At 39.3% G+C, this 20,593-nt stretch overlaps 1 long non-coding RNA gene across 1 annotated transcript; it reads right to left on the reverse strand.

Moving 5' to 3' along the window:
- Positions 1–1,243: 1,243 nt before the first annotated feature.
- On the reverse strand, positions 1,244–20,148 carry LOC131512098 (uncharacterized). The gene is made up of 2 exons (XR_009261959.1): positions 19,154–20,148; positions 1,244–1,974 (listed from the first exon to the last, which is right to left on the reverse strand). It is a non-coding gene; the product is annotated as an uncharacterized LOC131512098 (long non-coding RNA).
- Positions 20,149–20,593: the final 445 nt, after the last annotated feature.

The raw sequence follows: 20,593 nt of genomic DNA on the forward strand, positions 1-20,593 counted from the left end.
AGTCAGGGGCATCGGGGCCAAAGAAAGCTTACAGAAGACATGGGACTGTGTTGGGCTGCTGGAGCCCAGAGCAAAGTAAAGTAAAGCAATCTCAGAACCAACAACTGTAACTCAAATGACATTTTCAGGTATCTGAGTCAGGAATTTGAATTGTACACATGAGTGCACTAACTTACTGAAGCTTGAGCTAGCTCATGTAGTAATTTTTATTAAACTATGAATTGACTTAAACTGAAAAGATTTGATTTGATAGAGTGACCAAATCAACTCAAATGGAAATAAACCAACCACATTTTTTTAATATGACCAATAAAAATTAAAATGAAGACATTCATTCATTCATTCATTCATTCCTTCAACAAACACTGAAGGCTGGCTGTGCCAGCCAACATTCTAGGAGAATAAGACATACAAGATCCTTGCCTTTGGAGCTTACTGTTTGGTAGAGGAAAGACAAACAATAAAACAGATTGAATAAACAAGGAAAATCAGGAAATTATAAGATGAAAATAAAATTACAAAAAGTAATTTGCTAGAACTACTAATCAGATTGGGTGATCAGAGAAGGGTTCTCTGGAGGAAGTGACACTTGATAAGAAATGGAAATGATGAGAAGGATCTGGAAAGGCAAAGACAGGGTCGTGGGATCATTCCAGGCAAAAAAAAATAAGGGTGAAGGACCTAGGTAGAAGCATTTGATGTGTTCAACAAACCAAAAGAGAACAAGGACTGTAAAGTGGTGGGCAGGAGGAAGGTGGTACAAAATCAGTGAGGAATGCTGGGAGGTCCATATCATGGAAGGCCAGGGTAAGGGGCTTGGACTTTGGTCTAAGCGTGATGAGAAGCCATAGGAGGTTTCAGCTGCTGTATGGAAAATGAGCTGTACAGAGTGAGAGGGGGAGGCAAGGAGACCACATCAGGGGCCATGGCAGTAGCGTGGTGAGAGATGGAGATGGCTTGGGCTAGGCATGCATGCCAGCTGACCCAAATCTCAAACTTTTCCATTGCCCTCATGGGAAAGCATCAGCAAGCTGTTCTTAAGTTACATGTGATTGAAAAACAAAACTGAATTCTCCGAATAAGATTCAATCAAACCATGTAGGAATGCTCTTTTCCAACAGGTCATGTGAGAGTTTAGTTAGTTTCAGACAAAAGAATAGACCAAACACCCCCGCCCGTCCCCCCTTTTTTTTAAGACGATGGGCTTTCTTTCTTTTTTTTAAAGTTTATTTATTTATTTTGAGAGAGAGAGAGAGAGTGAGCAGGGGAGGGACAGAGATAGAAGGATAGAAAGACAATCCCAAGCAGGCTCCGCATTGCCAGCGTGGAGCCTGATGTGGGGCTCAAACCCACAAACTGTGAGATCATGACCTGAGCCAAAACCAAGAGCTGGATGCATAACTGACTGAGCCTCCCAGCTGCCCCACACCCCTTTTAAAAAATATATTTATTTATTTATTTATTTATCTACCTATTTATTTATTTATTTATTTAGAAACATATGGGGGTGCAGAGAGAGGGTAGGAGAGAGAATCTCAAGCAGGCTCCGCACTGTCAGTGCAGAGCCCAGCATGGGGCTTGAACTCACGAACGGTGAGATCATGACCTGAGCTGAAATCAAGAGTTGGATGCTTAACCAACTGAGCCCTGTCCTTGAATCTTTAATAGCCTTGGAATTTGGTGAGAAGATGAGTTTGAACTAGCTAGACTGGGTCTTGGACAGCACAGACTGAAAGGAAGTTGGGCTGACATGCTGGAGAGGAGGCAACACCCCTGCATCGCCAGCTACATAAATTAGCAGTGGTCTGTCCTTCTGTGTGATTATTCCTGTGGAAACTCAGTTTGTCTTCAAAGTTTTGTCTTCATAGAAAGTAAGGTTGGAGAACAGGAGATGGGATTTCGACATGAATCTCCTCTGGTACCTTCCAAGCTCTTCAGCAAATCACACACCAGTCTAAAACTGGTTCTTCTTGGCTGGGTGGGAGAAGAAAGAGATTTCATGAGTCACCATGTGCACAGAATATTACATAATGTTCTACAAGGTACAGAGAAAGTGTAAAAGGCGTATTATCATTTACCAGATGCCAACTGTGTTTATATAACTTGATTTTCTTGGTTGGTGATCTCCATTTTGTAAATTAGCTCAAACCAATAAATCAAACTCCATTTCGTGCTATAAGAAGGCTACAGATTAGGCTAGCAAGCCCTGTGTGGGGCTCTTTTTAAAGAATAAGAGAGTCGAAGTTGTGTTCTTAATGCCCATTTTATATGCATGACTTGAGTTGAGTTCCTTATGCATAATTCATGTGGTCATTTACAGGCTTTTTCATGACTCCTCCATTAAGAGTTAACTAACAAAGGATGTTATCAGCCATGGCAACCAAGATATTATGCAAATCTGTCTCTGAACCAACAGCAAAGGGGGTAGAATGATTAATTAAAAAGATAGAGGAGGAAAGAGGGGTACACATCCCTCTTGATGTTCCTCATCATTTATTGATGTCTTTAACTGAAAATAATTTCAAAGGGTAAATATGTGTTTATGCATTTCCTCTGGGTGTGAGGGCACTGCTTGACCCTGTGAGCAACCATTGGAATGAATGCAAAACTGCTGATTTCATTCATTTCATTTCCTCTCCCTCCAAGGAACAGCATCACGAGAAGGTGGATTTGGTATTAGGTGACACCAGATTCTTGTCCCTTTAGCCCATTAAGCTAACCAAGTCACTTATTTTAACAACTCTGTTTCTCACATATGCAGTATAGATAAAAATACTTGTCCCTATTTATTTACTTGGTACAGGGTGGGAGGGGACTCAACAAGGGTATGAATAGGAGAAGGCAGCAATCATTGGGAGTCAGCTGGAAGCTGGGCTACCAGATGTCAGAAGCAGAGACCAAGAGAGGTGATTTTCCAGAGTCGTTGGGGTGATAGAGAACCAAGTCAAAGCAAAGATCCAGCCAAGTATTCCCACAACAAAGCTCCTGACATAGCTGCCGCTCGCTGAATTGCCAGAGGGACACAAAGTGGGATCCTCTAACTTGCCAACTGAGACTTTGAAAATTTTCATTTCCAAAAACTGGTTACAAAAGCAGTAATGGGATCTGACGCATGAATAGTTAAAAGGTTTACCTTTTACCTGAAGAACAGATGTTTCCATCAAGCACAGCTGGAAAGCAAGGTTGAATCAAGAAGCAAGTTGGTCTTTCTCTCTCCCTCCCTCTTGCTCCCCCCACCACACCCCCACCACCTCTCTCTCTCAGGCTTTTACACTGATTGAGATAACGTCAGGGCTCCAGTCCAGGAGAATCTTCCAGAGAGAGTGAGGGAAGCCATCAAAGGTCTTTCTGGATTCTATAAACGGTCCTAGAGTAACAGAATCTCTGTGACAAGGCAGCAGCCACATTTCTCTGTGAGCTGCTTGGCTTTATTTCCTTTATTTCCTACACCTGAGAACTAAAGTTACCTTCTCCTGTATCCCAACTATTTGCTTTTCAGTATATTCTATTTTAATATTATGGTGTAATTACATTCTAATCCCACATTACAAAGAATTTGTGGATTGTTCTGATTCAGCTGTGACGTAGACAGCACTTTGTTACTGTTATTTTTTGTTTGTTTGTTATTTTTTGATTATACGAATAATTTATATTTATTGCATAAATGTTAGAAAACAAAGAAAAGTCTGAAGAAAGAATTAAAAATTCCCTGTCAGTATTTGATGTGTTTTTGAGGAATCTTTTCTTCTGTATATATGTGAACACAGCTGTAGTTTACAACATTAAAAACATGGTCTATTTCCCCATCGGAAAAGCTATGCCTCTGATCTGGATTTCCACATTTCACCCCAGAGGCCACAAATGATGTGCTATAAAACAGAGCTACAACTACGAACTTCTATAACCATTTAAAATTCGTCTTTTAAGGGGCACTTGGGTGGCTGTCGGTTAAGCCTGCAACTTCAGCTCAAGTCATGATCTCATGGTTCATGAGTCCAAGCTCCGTGTCAGGCTCTGTGCTGACAGCTCAGAGCCTGGGGCCTGCTTTGGATTCTGTGCCTTCCTCTCTCTCTGCCCCCTCTCCCATTTGTGTGCTCGCTCTCTCTCTCTCTCTCAAAATTAAATAATTTTTAAAAAGGTTTTTAATAAAAAAATGAAATTAGTCTTTTGAAATGAATAATGCTCATAATTCCTGCCAATATCCCAGATTGCAATGAAGTCACAGAGGCTCCAAGCCACTGAATACCACTGCTAATGTTTTCAAGAGGTGATCATTCTTGGAACTAAGAGTTCCCTTCTTAACCTTCTAGGAAGAGTACTCCAGGATCACCAGAACAATGGATTTTCAGGGTTTTGCTGTTTTCCTAGCAAAGCTGGGGCCCACAGCCCCAGTCTCCAAGTCTGACCAGTTATTGGGCTGATATCATTGGGGTCTTTGCCTTTCCCCTCTGGAAACTAGAGCCCAGTCGATACCATAATTCCTCATACCCTTAAACCATAGTACAAAAGGCAAACCTCTCCAGGTTTCTTATATATCACATTTTCTTAATTTCGTTTCCCTTAGAGCTTCCTTCTCATCTTCTTCCACTGTGATTTTTTTTTCTAAGAAAACTTCCTACCATTCTCTCTGGAATCCTCGTTCCATGTAAAGAAACCTCCAAACCTCTTATTTTTAATAATATCATAGGTTATTTGGAAGAGCTTCCTGCTATAAACAACTAAAAAAAGAGCTGAATTTACTGAAGTGAAGTCTTTCTGAAAAAAATCAAAGAGCTAAGAAGGCATCAAGGAATTATGAAACTAAAGAGAAAAGGATAACCCAGTGAGTTCAATAAGCAGAAAAGTTACGGAGAGCCTGTGTCCATTCTGAAAAGTTTAAACCTTGATTTTAATGGCCTGGTGGTAAAGGGAACATTTACCAATCCCTGAACCTGGGCAAGTCAGAGGGTCTAACAGGAGACACATGGGCAGGTTCTATGTAAGCTAAGACTTCCAAGGACCACAGCCTCAGAGTGAGGCTAAACTGGTTTACCCTGGGAACCTCAATCCTTAAATCCGATAAGATGGTCCTAGATTATTAGTGGTCCAAGACCCCAAGCAGAAGCAAAGAACATTCTTTTTGTAGAATCCATCGTAGGCTTTGAGTTGTTATTACAATTTTTTTCAACTACAATTACATGCACACAATCATAACTAACAACCCCACAGCAATAAATAAAAACTCACATGTACAACTTCAGACATAGAAAGTACCAGATAAAGACGATAACATAATTATGTTTGTGTTTAAAATTATGAAAGACATGCTTGAAGATGAAATAAAATCATAAAAGTAATATAACATATTTGGAAAAGAACCAAGTAGAATTTCTGTGAAAGAAAAAGGCAGTAACAAATAAAAATTCAGTGGATGGTTTTTAATGCTGCTAAAGAGACAATTAGTGAGTCGAAATATGGGCCAGGAAAATTATCCACAGTGCAGCATAGGAAGACACACACACACACACACACACACACACACAAATGGAAATCACAGAAGAAAAGGTAAGGAATATAGAGGACATAACGAGAAGGTCTAACATGTATTTAGTTGGTGTCAGAAGAAGCTAGATATTATGGAGCCAAGATAATATCTGAAAAGATAATGGCTGAAAATGGTCCAGAATCGGTGAAAGATGCCAATCCAAAAATTCAAGAATCACAGTATTTAGCAATATAGCTAAAACTGGTAGACACATTATAGTGAGAGTCCAGAAAACTAGAGACAAAGATAAATAAAACCTTAAAAACATCCAGAGGAAAAAAGGTATTAACTTCAGAGGAGCATCAATTAAACTGTCAATTTCTCAACAGCAGTAATGGAAACCAGAAAACAATGTAGTCCTATCTCCAAAGAGCTGAAAGATTACTTGCCACTTGAATTTTACAACCCAAAAATATATCATAAAAGAAAGAAGATGAAATAAAAACATTCCAGACTAACAAAAACCAAGAGATGCCACTGCCATCACGTTCACGTGAGAGGAAATTCTAAAGGATATGCTTTGCACAGGAGGACAATGACTGCAAATAAGAAGTCTGAGCTACAAGAGAGAGAAAAGTAAAGAAAGTAGTAAAGTGCATATATAAAGCTAAATGAACACTGATAGCATAAAATAATAGCGATGTCTTAATATTTTAAAATATAGAGAATTATGGGCACCTGGGTGTCTCAGTAGGTTAAGCATCCAAATTCAGCTGAAGTCATGATCTCTTGGTTTGTGGGTTTGAGCCCCATGTCAGGCTTTGTGCTGACAGCTCAGAGCCTGGATCCTGCTTCGGATTCTGTGTCTCCCTCTCTCTTCCCCTCCCCTGCTCACACTCTCTGTCTCTCTCTCTCTCTCTCTCAAAAAATAAATAAATATTAAAAAAAATTTTTTTAAATATAGTTTTAGAATATTTCAAAATGGTAGCAAATTGGTTAGGAAAGGAGTAAATGGAATTAGAATTATAAAAATGTGATTAGAATCCTAATTGTTTTTATTGTCCTCTGAGAGGGTTACGTTAGACTTTGATACATTACGGATATAAATTGTCATATCTCAAGTCATCTCTAACATCCAAACAAGTGGAAAGGAAAAGCGGAATGAAAAAAGTAATACTTAATAACTGCAAAGGAAATAAAGGAAGATATGACTCCAAAAGTCACTACAGTAGTTAATTCCAGGGTTTGAGGGAAAGGGACTTGAGGAGGAGGGAACACCGAATAGAGTATTTCTAGAGTACTGCTGATGATCTGTTTCTGCAACAGGTTGGTTGGTTACATGGACGTATGCCTTACAATCATGTACTATACCATACATTTAGGTTTTGATGTATTTTTTATGTGTGTTATGTTTCATAAGGAAAAGAAAGAAACTCGCCCATACTTTCTACCTCTTCACAAAATAGTCACCCCATCTCCTTGTCTTGGTGGAAATCTGGCCCTCTCATCCACATCTCTCCTCCCCTGTTAGAGCCTTTGTTGCTGCTTCCAGAGCATAACTCTATTAATAATTTTTCACTAAAATCCGTGCCATGTAGATCAGCCGCCCACTATCCTTCTTGATTTCTGCACACACACATCCCCACCTTGGTGCAATAATTGAAGAAATTGGCCCTGACTCCCAGCTTTCCCTCTGACCTTCTCACACCACCGTCATGAGTGACTTCAACATCTACGTAGCCAATTCAGCTCACAACATGCCCTTCAATTGTGGATGCCACCCCCATCCCCACTTGCAACACGCATTGCTCTGATCTTAACAACCCCATCCCATGGTCATATCCTGGACCTGGAAATGCTTTTTTAAATATTTTATCTTATTTTTAAAGCATAAAAGCAATACAAACTCACTATAAAATAAGCAATGTAAATGCTATTAACTTTTTTTTTTAAAGAAAGAGACAAAAAGGAAATTAAAATCACTCATGATCCCACCCTCCAGAAATAACAGAGCACGGCTGTGCATGTCTGCCCCTAGGTGTTTGGGTGCCTAAGAGAAAGGTGACCTGTCTCTCACAGGATGGGTCTGTCCTCTCAACTAAACCATGTGCTTGTCTGCATTGTGTGGGAATGTCTCTTGTCAGTTAGTTGACTGTCAACAGTTAACGGAGTTCTGTTCTGGACACATGTAAGCCATCACTTTGACCTTAGCAAGCTGCTCCTCTCTCTGGGTTATAGTCCCTTTTCTGTAGAACAAGAGCTTTGAACTTGATGCTTTCTAAGGTCTCCATTTTCCTAAGACTTCCCTAAAAGTGAAACTTGAGGGGACATCCAACCTCAGAAAGCATCTACAGCGTCAGCCTCCGCAGCTGGGCTGAACGTATGTACCATTAGAGCAAAAGGCCCAACCTGACAAACTGTTATCATCCAGAAGACCCGCTGTACAAATCCATGGCCCTGGCGGTATTACCGTGCATTTTTAATCAGCGGCTATTCTGATGAACAACATTTCCCCATTTCTATTTTCTGCACTCCCTTGGCACCTCCATTTCCATTTTCAAAGGATATGGAAACAGCTCGCTTCACTTCAGATGTCAGTGTTTATTAACACCAGGGCAGGGAAGATGTGCATCTGAACCAGCAGAGATTAAATAATTGAGACGGACATAAAAGCTTTTTATGTTGATGTTCTTACATATCATTTATTGACAATACAATCCTGTTTAATGCTTTCCAGTTCCATTTCGGGGTCTGTCAGGAGCATTCTGGGACATTGTTCACAAACCATTTTATACTGATTCCTTGGCAAGCAAATGAAAAATCTTTGGAGGGTAGCGAGCTAACGGTAGCCATAACAGAATTCAGTCTGTGATTCTGTGTTTGGTGTCCAAAGGGCCTATGCTCCCCTAAGCCCTTGGTTCAGACAGCTCCCAGGCGCTGTGCCTGAGTGAAGTCTGATCATCACCCCACCCCTTACTGAGGCCCTCCTGCTCACTCATTTTTCTTACTTGCAGATTACATGAATGATTGGCAAAATTCAGGACTCTGATGGAACTCACAAGCAGGTGAGACAGACACACACCTTGGTCTATGGGAGCATAGGATCAAAACCAGACATCACGACTTGGTGAGTAAATGGAAGATTACAAACAGAATACTAAAATCCCAAACAAATGTAGAAGCAGTGTTTACATGGTATATCCAGTCTAGGGTCAAGTACATCTGAGCATAAAAAGAGATCAGGAGCTGAGAGAAATACCAGATGTGTGTACCCACAATCAGAGAACAGTTACCCACAGCAACATACCCCCACACTGAATATTTAGTATAGAACTATATTCAAAATGGTTGAAGCAGCATTCTCATATTTCATATCAAGTTTCTTCACATTTAATGAAAGAATATGTAACACAGTAATTAAGGACTCAGGTTCTGTAATCAAGCATATCTGAGTTCAACTCTTGCTTTCATGAACTCCACTTTTCTCTAGCCAAATGGGAATAATAATAAGATACCCTTCCTAAGATAATTGCAAAAAAAAATTAACGAAAAGATGTACATAAAGTACTGAATATAGCATCTACCACATCCAGGGAACTCAGTCATGATAATCTATTGTCACTGGTTATAGGTGAGTTCCTTTTTGGTTACTTGAGATCAGTGGTTAGAGATGGAGTCAGTTTCCTTACATCTCTACCAATATCAGCAAATATATTGATAAGATCAGTTTCAATACTTGTGATTATGATTTTTTTAATTCCACCTGTCTTCATCTTTACTTACTTACTTTTTGTCCTGTGATGTAAAGGACGATGTTTTTTGGTAATTTTATATATTTGAAAACCCCTGTAGAAATTTAAATGAATTTAAATGGTCGTATTCTTTTCTTTAGATCTGCATTTCTGAAGCAGATAGCACATAGTAGTGTATTTCTTTAGAACAATAATTTGTCACATGTTGAAATTATTCTTTAAAAGTATAAACTCCTATACAATTATTAGGGGCTATTTTAAATGTCTTTTTTTTTTCTTTCAATAACTCTATGTATGTAAGGATTTAAAACTAAGGCAGTAAAATTCATGGTCCAAAAGAGCTGACAATCTTCAGGTAGCCCTAAGGACATGGCACGCTGTTGGTGCTTAATAATGATGTATCCTAATCATTAACATAGACTCTTTCTTTGTTTTTAGAGTGTTATAGAAAATCTTGTATAGAAGATGTGCCAACTTTTGGGGATAGTTGTGTAAAGTGCTTGAATGTGGAAGCCACAGACGTTCACAGTGTCCTCACTGAGGTCCCTGTACACCAAGTAGATTGCAGAAGATTCCAAGATTGGTTAATTCAGTGCTGGATCACCAAGGACCAAGATTCTATATTTCTACTCTGCTATATATCTCCACTGGGTCACATTTATCCTCAAGCTGTTTGCCTTTCTGGTAACTTCCCATCCAGACATAAGGGTGCTCAAAGGAAGAAGAGAGGTCTGGCTTACTCATTATGTTCTAACTTCCCTCTATGGGAAGAAAAGGATGTTGCTTTCTTTTCCCACCATATACATGCCCTTTCCTAGCCCTCCATTCTCCCAGTAGTTACATCACAATTTTGTCAGAGATATATTCAGTGTTTACATTCTCGTGACTATTTACACATTATTCAGACTGAGTCAGATGTTATCTTATGAGTTATAGTTTCTTTCTTGTACAACTTTGTGTCTTCCCTAGAGTTAACAACTGCCTACTTCTATTTACTTGTTTTTTTTACATTTATTTATTTTTGAGAGACAGAGAGAGACAGAGTGTGAGGAGAGGGGGAGAGAGAGAGGGAGACACAGAATCAGAAGCAGGCTCCAGGCTCTGAGCTGTCAGCACAGAGCCCAACACAGGGCTCGAACCCATGAACCGTAGGATCATGACCTGAGCTGAAGTCGGATGCTTAACCGACTGAGCCACCCAGGTGCCCCAGTTTACTTATTTTGAACATACTTAACTACTGATTCAACCAAAAAGTCTCCATTAATCATCTAAATTCCTCTCAAGATGTTTAGAAACATAAGAAATGCATCAAATCATATTCCTAAAGAATTTTCTCTTGGAGACTTCTGACCTGTTCTAATCAGAGCTAGCTGTCATTTGGGGATCCTTGTTTAACATCATCCTAAGATGTTCTTTTTCCGTCTCTTGTCTCTCCAATTCTCTTTTTTTGGTGTACTAGTTTTTGTGGTAATCTCCTTTAAAAAAAAAAAAAAGGAATGAATCAGAGGTAATTTTATGAGATCCTGAAAATGTCTTTTTCTTATCTTCATTTGATTGATAGCTCTGTGGGTATAAAATTACTGATTGCAAAATATTTTGCTTCTGATATTTTGAGGACATCTCTCCACTTTCTTTTAGCTTCCAGTTTCGCTGTTGAAAAATCCAGAGCTGTTCGGATTCATCATCCTTTTTTACATAATCTGTTTTCTTTTCTCTCTCGAAACTTGTAGGATCATATCTATGACCCCTGTGTTATGAAATTTAATGAGACTATGCCTTGATGTGAGTCTGTTTTCATCTATGTTGACAGCCACTCAGTGGGCTCTCTTTCCTTTAGTTCTAGAAAATTTTGTTGAACCATTTCTTTGTTGATTTTTTTTTCAGTTCCACATTATAAAACTATTTTTAATTGCTAATGCAATGAGCAAAAAAGATAAATTTTTAAATGTTCAACTTTCACTTCTTTGGTTACTAGTGATGTTGAGTATATTTTCATACTATGCCTACTATTTTTATTTCCTACATTAATTATCTTTTTGTGCCCTTTGTTTATTGCACTCCCTTTCTTTCCAGCAGGACTTTATCTACTTATAGATAAATGGTTCTTCAGCCATTATAAAAGTATAAAGAACAAGAAAAAACACAGAAAGAGAATTGGTATGGTCCCACCACCCAAAAATAGCCCAGCCACAGTAGATAATTTGGTGTTTTCTTCCATCTTCCTTTCCTTTTTGTTCTAAGCATATGATTGTGGACGATATTGTTTTCTGATAAAGTTGTGATCATTCTTTTTTCTTTTTTTTAATGTTTATTTTATTTGAGAGAGCACTCACATGCTCACATGTCAGTGAGGGAGGGGCAGACAGAGAGAGGAACAGAGGATCTGAAGTGAGCTCTGCACCGACAGCAGAGAGCCCCATGCGGAGCTTGAATTCACCAACCGAACTGTGAGATTGTGACCAGGGCTGAAGTCAGGTGCTTAGCCATCTGAGCCACCCAGGTGCCCCAAGTTGTGATCATTCTGTTTGTACAATTCTGTGCTCTACAATCCTACTTTTATTTTTAAACCTCTAAAGAAGACACTTTGAAATGTGTGAGTCACTCAATTCTTTTTTTAAACTTTTTATCAAAGAGTTCTCTCCTATAAAATCCTAATTTTCACTATGCCCACTTGCTCTGAAATCAAAGCAGGGAAAGGGCTGTACCTCTGGAAACATGTGTAATTGGAAAATTTTAAAATAGTTCTGTGACAGGGTCTGGGTGGCTCAGTTGGTTGAGCATCCAACTCTTGATTTCGGCTTAGATCATGATCTCTGGTTTGTGAGTTCGAGTCCCACGTCGGGCTCTGTGCAAACATGCAGAGCCCGCTTGGGATTCTCTCTCTTCCTCTGTCTCTCTGTTCCTCCCCTGCTCATGCGTGCTCCCTCTCTCAAAATAAATAAAAACGTTAAAAAAATAATTCTGTGATGAAAGCGAGTTAGTTTAAGATAAGGATTGTGAATCTCTTAAGATTCCAAGCTCAGGAATTCCCCACTCTTGGCAGATCCTTCCGATTTCTCTCTTTCTCTCAAGAACTGTACCTAGACCCTCTCTATTCTCTCCTTCTAAGCATTCAGGTCCTCATGCCATCTTTCTTTCCTCACTGCCCATTCTAGATCCTGGTGGCCTGGGTGGCCTCACCCCTGGACCTTATTGCCCCAGAGATTGTCAGGACTCACTCCCGCACCTCCTTCCAGCCTTCACTGCCTGGTCACACACACTCCCGCCCACCTCACGCCATACTCCCAATTCCTTATACTCTGTTCCATAGTTTTTGTTCCTAACCGCACAAACTTACTGTTTTTATTATTTACTCTGTATTCTCTATCCACCCCACTCCTGAAGTTAGAGTTCTTTGTTATGTTCACGAATGTACCCCCAAAATGACTAGAATAATGCCGGGCACACAGCATGTATCAATCAATAACTTATTAATTTTGTTGGATGAAAAAATGATTGCTCAAACAAGCACTCCACCTGCCTTTACCATCCTGGCTTTCTCCCACATTCACTGTGTCAATTTCCAAACTGGAATTTAGCCAACACTCATTTTTTTCAGCTTCTGATGCTGTGGCTTCTGGTATTTTCAGGCTGCTGAGAGTCTGCCCAGTGGATCCACCACAGAATCATACTGCTGAAGCTCATATGTGCCTTTAATCATACCTAGCCATCTTTGTATTTATCTCCCTAGCAAATTCCACACTGTGATGTTCCAGAGCACCTTTTCCTTCTGAATTTGTATAGAGCCAGATTTGTGGTCCACCTGTAGCCAATGTTCAAACTTGAGCAATTGTTTCCATTTCTGCAATAGTTTTTTTTTTTTTTTCCAGCTCTTATTTTGTACCTACTCTTGTTGGCCTCATTCCCTCACCTACTTCTAATTTAGGCAATCTTGCTGAATTTTCAATCCACTCACAAGCTGCTTTAAATCATTTTGTTTTAACAGACGGTTGTAAGCTTTTTTTTTTTTTATGTTCCTCTGTGATTTTTAAAAGCTCTCTGCAGCTGAATGTTAATGGCTGCATTGTATTCCATTATATGATAATGTACTTAACCTATACTGATGTTCAACATAGATGTATTTTTCATTTATTTTGTTATCATAAAAACCTAGAGACATAAATCTTTATTTTACATTTCTTCAAATGCCTTATGGTAGATAACTAGATTTATTGGGGTCAAACTGTATAAATATTTTGAGATGTATGATAAATTTTGCCAAATTTCTTTTCAGAAAAGCTGTACTGATATATGTTCCTAGGCACAGTGATTATTTCAGTATACTCTCGCCAATAATAGGTGTTCTCATTTTATCATTATTTCCCAACTGGATAGACAAAAAAAAAAATGGTATTTTATTTTAACTATCTCTTTGGTCATTCATATCATATTTAACATTTTTTCACATATTTGTTAACTGTACTTTACTTTTTACAAATTGCCTATGAATGTTTTTTTTCTCTCATTCATCTATTAGAGGTATTCATGTTCTTAATCATTTTGTGTGTGCACTTGATAAATTTAGTGTAGGAATTATGTGTAACATCTAGCAGAAGTAATTTTCCAGTCTGATGATTGCCTTTTCATTCATTTTTGCCTTTTACATATGTACACGCTGTTTTTAAATCTTGTTAGAGCTATGTATCTTTGCCTTTGGGATCTTTGCATTTGCTTTTAACCTTAAAGAGTTTTCTCTGATCCAGAAATTTGATACTGTCTTCTGGTGTTTGTTTTTAACAGTTTAAGATTTAATAAAAGTTATTCTTTATATATTGGCACGTGTTCTCATATACATGTTTCCCCCAACTAACCAACCACTGATGTTCCAGTTTTGGAGTCTGAGCTGGACGGACAAATAACACCATTTCCCCCTTGTGAATTACAAACCACTTAATAGATGAAGATACAATTCTTACATATGGAGAACAAACAGAGGGTTGCTGGAGGGGTTTGGGAGGGGGGGATGGGGTAAATGGGTAAAGGACTAAAGGAATCTACTCCTGAAATCATTGTTGCACCATGTGCTAACTAACTTGGATGTAAATTATTTTAAAAAAATGAATTCTAGAAAGAAAAAAGAGAGAGATGAAGATACAATGTGGGCAGATGTTGTCTTCTTATTTCTTTAAAGCTGATAAGAACATGTACTTTTAGATAAACACCCAAATAGTCTGCTAATACACCTCCTCTCTGGAGTAAGCTGCCTCCCGACCAAGTCCTGATAGACCCCCAGCCAATGCCAGAAGTGCCGGAGAAGGAACTTCCTCACTAAGAGATGCCAGAACAGAGGGCAGACCTGCATCCTTCTCTGTGGGCCAGCCAGCTGAGCTAAATGAGGGAGGAGGGGCTTGAGCTGCTCTTGTTTCTGGTTCTAAACTCATCAGTCAGGTATTTCCCTCCTCCTCCCCTAGAAAGGAGAAAGTGAGGGCTTGGGAGGAGAGCAGGCAATGTGACCCTAATTGATGACCCTGTACATAGAAACACACACTCAGGAAAACAGCTTCTCTCTATTTCCTCCTCCAACCCCCCTCCCACCCCCCAACCAACATCTAGCACCACTCATTGGAGAACCCTTCACTGCCGTCCTGTTTTGTGATGCTATCTGTATCATTATTCTGTGTGTCTGTGGGCTACTTCCGGCCTGTCCTGTTTCACTAAACTAACAGTAGAAACAAATTGATAATATTATTATTCTTTTCTGTTGTCTTTTACTTTCTGGGAAAGCTGACCTCTCCTCACCACCCCTCTTCTTCTTTTTATTTTTTTCCTCAAAACGTATTAGTTATAGGGTCTGTTGTCCTCTAGATGCACTTTAGAATGATTTTGTCATATTCCAAAAATAACCCTATTGGGATTTTGATTGGAGTTATAACCAGAAAATTAATTTGGTAGGAATTGACATCTTTATATTATTCAGTCCTGCCATCCAAGCACATGGTATGGTTCTATTTATTGAAGCCTTCTTTTAGATCTTGTAGTAAAATCTTATCATTTATTCATATAAGTCTTTCATATTTCTTGTTAAGTTATTCCTGGATATTTCATCTCTTTTGTTGCTATTGGGAATGCAGTATTTTTCCCATCATGTTCCCTCACTGGTTATGGTTAGTATATAGAAAATCTAGTAATTTTCAGATACTTATCTTTATATGTGTGTGCATATCTCTCATATATCAAGTCATTCTTTTCACTCTTTTATTAATAATGTCAATATTCCCCTGGACCTTACTCCCCAAATCCTCTCAGATCTCCTTCTTGCAAGGAGATCTCTTCTTGTTCTCTCTTCAGTCCTCACCATCCTTGATGTCTTTGCTGACCACTCTCTTCCTATCTAAAAAGCTATTATTGGTGGTGGGGGTAGAGGTGGGGGGCCTGGGTGGCTCAGTTGGTTGAACACCTGGTTCTTTGTTGCAGTTCAGGTCATCATCTCAGGTCACGATCTCATGGCTGGTGGGTTTGAGCCCTGCCTCAGGCTCTGTGCTGGCAGCATGGAGCCTGTTTGAGATTCTCTATCTCTGCCCCTCCCCTCCCCTCCCCCCCGCCGTCTTTCTCTCTCAAAAATAAGTAAATAAATAAGCATTTTTAAAATAAAAATAAAAAGTTATTATTGGGGCTTCTGGGTGGCTCTGTCGGTTAAGTGTCCGACTCTTGATGTCAGCTCAGGTCATGATCTCACAGTTTGTGGAACTGAGCCCTGAGTCAGGCTCTGTGCTGACAGCATGGATCTTGTTTGGGATTCTCTCTCTCTCTCTCTCTGCCCCTCCCCCACTGCACCTGTGGGCTTGCATTCTTTTGCTCTCTCTCTAAATAAACAGTTTTTTAATAAAACAAAAAATAAAAAGCTATTATTTATTAAGTGCCTCTTGTGAGTTAGGAATTGTGCTAAGTGTTTTATTTAGATTATTGTGTTCAGTCCTCATGATAGCCTTATTTTAGGTAGGTCTTTTTCTACTCATCTTACAGATGGGGAAACTGAGACTTAGAAAGATAAACAAAATTCCCCACACAAGGTAAGTAAGGGGCAGTATTGGGCATTCACATGTTCAAAACCTTTTCAATCCTCAGTTGTCCTTTATGACATTTTGTTAGCCTTGTTCTTTCTTCTCATCCTGTATCTCTGTTGTTTGTTTTTAAAATTGGGGAAATTTTCAGTCATGATTCTTTCAAATATTTTTTCTGAAGTTTCCTCTTTCCATCCTCTTTCTAGGACTCTTGATGACACAAACGTTAGACCTTTTGGTATTCTCCCACGGAAGAAAAGGACTCTGCTCTTTCTACCCCCCTCCAAATGTTTTTTCTCTGTTGTTCAGATTGGATAATTTCTACTGATTTGTCTTCAAATGTACTGACTCTTTCTTCTGTTATCTGAGGCCTGCTATTCAGTCCATCTGGAGAGCTTTCTATTTTGGTTATTGTCTTTTTCAGTTCTAAAATTTCCATTGGTTCTTTTTATATCTTCTATTTCTTTGCTGAGTCTTTCTATCTTTCCATTCATTTCAGACTGCTTGCCTTTACTTCTTGGAGCATCTCTATACTCCCTTTTTTAAAGTTATAATTCCAAAATCTGTGTCATCTCAGCAGTATTATCTGTTACTTATCTTTTCTTCTGTGAGTTGACATTTTCTTGGTTCTTTGTATGATTAACAATTTTAGACTGTACTTTTGACATTCTACATGCATGCAATGAGACTTGGGGGTCATGCTTACATCCTAAGGGAAATTTTGATATTTTAGTTTTAGCAGGCAATTAACCTGGTTGGGTTCAGGCCACAAGTTCCAACCAGTTTCTGTGGGTCATAGTTCTAACAAGAGTTCAGTTGTCAGTGTCTTTGCAGGGCTATTCAGATCTGTGCCCTGTGAGTGCTGTCCAGTGACCAGTGAGGGGCCAGCATGGTGTCAGTCCACAGATCAGTTCTCATAGTCCGATAATCTGTTTAGGATCACACATATGCAGGTCAAAGGTCAGCCCAGGGGTTCATAAACAACTTGATGGGGTGGATTTCCTGAGCTTTTCTGTCTTGATGATCTTCTTGATACTTTTTAATTCCCGTAAGCTTCCCTTTTCAGTCTGGGTGTTTAGTTCCCGCTCCACTGTGTACTTCCCACAACACAGTGCATGCATTCCCAAACATGAAACGTGCACTCAATATGATAAGGCTAATTTTCGTGCCATGTCTCCTCCCTACCCCCAGACCAGTAACAGTCAGCAGGGGGATGCCTTGAGCTGATGAGCTTGCACCAGTTAGGCCACTCCTCAGAGGCTGAGGATGGGCTGGATATCTGACAAAATCAAAGTGTTATGAAGAACGGGGAAATGGCTGTTGAGTAGACAATGAGTGGTGTCCATACACTGCTTCTTTCCTCCTTTTCTTCCTTAAACCACTAAATGTCACCAACACCCTCCTAATCACTCAGGCTTTTAAAACTTTCGTGGTTTCTTCACTCCTGTGCCTCTCCTCCCCACCCACACCCCTGTGAACATCCAGTCAGGTGCTCAGCCTAAAGATGCTTCTTCACCAAAGCTTCACCAATGCCTCTTCTCTTTGATATTCTCTGTCTAGCCAATTTTAAACCCTCTCTAATCTCCTTGCCCTCAGGTTCCTCAGTTAGCTTCCTTAGCATTATGATCAAGCCTCCCCCCATCTACCCTCTGCCTTTCCAGAAGTGTCTATTATGCATGCCCCCCAGGATCACATGATATCTCTCTGACTGCCTTCACCTCATCTGCTACATTTGACTAACAATCAGTCCTTAAACATACCTTTCATTTTCTGCCTTTTTTTCCAATTGTGTCTTCCTTAAAGACCCTTTAACCCAATCACATTAGCCAAGGCTCAGTTAACATGCCATGTTCTCCCTGAAGGCTCAGAGACCTTAGCAAGGTAGAAGTGGTCTCCCTTTCCCCTTAAGTTTTGTGGACATCTCTACTGTAGCTCTGGATCACGTTTGCCCTGAGTTCCACTGTTGTTTCCTTCACCAGGGCATCAGCTACTCAAGATACAAGACCATCTCTTATTCTCTTTTGTAGCCCCCACAGTGTCTGGCCCAATACCTCAGACACAGTAGATACTCAAGACATTATTGTTTCATTAGATTCAATTAAATGAGCTTGACTCTTTAGCCTCTATTGTAACATACTTGGGGTCAATGCAATCCAGAAAAATAATTCTCCTTCTAATGGGCTTCCCTGGGTATCTTACTCAGAAAGGAATTCAATAAGAGAAATTATTCTCTCCCCAGCATAGTCTGAGTAATCACCTCTCTGCTACTGTATAGTTCCCTATACTTCTCATTTTATATCATTAATCACTGTTCAATTATTTGGTCAGTATCTATTCCCCCACCTCATACTTTGATATCATTCTTTGAAGGCAGATACTGATTGTTGTTTTTCTCCACTGTATGTCTGACACCAATTTCAGGTTTTCTGAAAGCACTCACAAATATTTATTCCTTGAAAGGAGTTCAATAATTAAGATCTATCGAGAAGAGCCACACAGAGGTTTAAGTCCATTATATAGCATTGCAAATTTCGTTGATAAGAAACAAACTCAGAAGTCTAGATGCAACTGAACAACAGAGACTGATTAAACACCTTAAAATATAGTCTGTCTTAATCAACACAGTCTTGGACTTTTCCTCTCTCCCTTCTCTTTTACCCTCTTTCTTAACTTCCCCAGCCTTTCATTCTTTCTTTTTCTGCTTTGTTCATACATGGGGATGGGCGGACAATTGTTTCATTTCAGTCTCATCTTCTGACATGTGAACAGAGTTTTTAGCTTGTCATATGGCTGCATAGGTAAAGCTGGCACCTCTTAACCCCCTTGGTGTAGTTATGTGACTGAGTTCTGGTCAGTGGTATGTAAATAGAATGATGTATGCAACTTTGCGGTCATACCTTGAGGGAAAGAAGTATGCTCTCCCTTTCCACTTATCCCCTTCCCAACAGTTGAAATGCAGGTGTGATGGCTGGAGCTAGAGCAGTCCTGTCGGCCCACAAGGTGGAAGCTGCATGTTAGGGTAGAACAAGAAGATGAAAGTAGCCTGGATCCCTAATCCCATGGAACCACCAAACCCGCTTTGGCTATTTCCACCCACATTGTTAAGAAAGTGAGCTAGAGAAATGCCTATTTTATTTAAGCTGTTGCTACCTTTGTCTCTCAAATGACATCAATATTTACATCTTTAATACTACAATGCATGGACGGGTGCAGCCACTCTGGAAAACAGTATGGAGGTTCCTCAAAAAATTAAAAATAGAACTACCCTATAATCAGCAATTGCACCACTAGGTATTTATCCAAAGGATACAAAAATGCTGATTTGAAGGGGCAGGCACATGCCCTCCAATGTTATAGCAGCACTACTGACAATAGCCAATGTATGTAAAGAGCCCAAATGTCCATCGACTGATGAATGGATAAAGAAGATGTGGTGTATATATACAATGGAATATTACTCGGTGATCAAAAAGAATGTGATCTTGTCATTTGCAACAATGCAGATGGAACTAGAGTGTATTATGCTAAACAAAATAAGTCAGTCAAAGAGACACAAATATCATATGATTTCATTTGTATGTGGAATTTAAGAAACAAAATAGATGAGCATATGGGAAGGGAAGAAAAAATAAGAGAGGAGACAAACCATAAAAGACCTTTAAATACAGAGAACAAACTGAGGGTTGCTGGTGGGGTGTTGGGTGGGAGGATGGGCTAAACAGGTGATGAGCATTAAAGAGGGCACTTGTTGGGGTGAACACTGGGTGTTGTATGTAAGTGAGGAATCATTAAATTCTATTCCTGAAATCATTAATACACTATATGTTAACTAACTTGGATTTAAATTTTCAAAAAATTACAAAAAAAATAAAATAAAATAAAGTCCATGAGAAAAAAAAATACAATGCATGGCCATTTTTATGGCCATTTTTCCCAACATTAAAAAAAAAAAAAAAAAAAAGGATGAAGGTACTTTTTTGAAAAATCCTACACCCATAGACCAAAATTCTTGGCTATTTACCATGTGACAATACTTCTTTCATCTGGAGCTTATCTCAGGAAGAGAATGGCACAAGCTGTAGATATAAGATATCTCATTCTTTAAAGAAATGTATATTACCACAGGGAATTAATGCAAGCATAAGACACCTTGCAGGAAGCAACATGTCCATCAGTAGATGAATGGATAAAGGTCTGGTGCTAAACACACACACACACACACACACACACACACATATGCACACACACAATGGATTATTCAACCATAAAAAAAGAATGATACCTTGCCACTTGTGACAACATGGATGGACCCAGAGGGTATTATGCTAAGTGAAATA

The sequence above is a fragment of the Neofelis nebulosa genome, chromosome 5 (assembly GCF_028018385.1).
Source record: "Neofelis nebulosa isolate mNeoNeb1 chromosome 5, mNeoNeb1.pri, whole genome shotgun sequence".
NCBI lineage: Eukaryota > Metazoa > Chordata > Mammalia > Carnivora > Felidae > Neofelis > Neofelis nebulosa.